This window comes from Pyrus communis, chromosome 9, assembly GCF_041283825.1.
Source record: "Pyrus communis isolate YQ-2024b chromosome 9, ASM4128382v1, whole genome shotgun sequence".
NCBI classification, from domain to species: Eukaryota; Viridiplantae; Streptophyta; class Magnoliopsida; order Rosales; family Rosaceae; genus Pyrus; species Pyrus communis.
The window spans coordinates 27,661,656-27,661,903 of NC_142573.1; positions in this window are offsets into that span (position 1 = coordinate 27,661,656).

The following is a 248-nucleotide window of genomic DNA, read 5'->3' on the forward strand; positions in this document are numbered from 1 at the left end:
AATTTTTTTTTTATTTGAATTATTGGGACATTTAATATATAATAGTATAATTAAATATACAAAATAAAATATCTAAACATAATAAATTTCAAATCGAGTAGATAGATACATTTTAATTGTTGGCTAAATCTTTCGACAATTTTTTAAATAAAAAAAGTTGGGGCTCGGGGATTTTTTGGTCCGGGCAGGAATTTTCAATCCAACTTGCACCCTATCAAAAACAAAAAACAATGGGAAATTGCCACGAT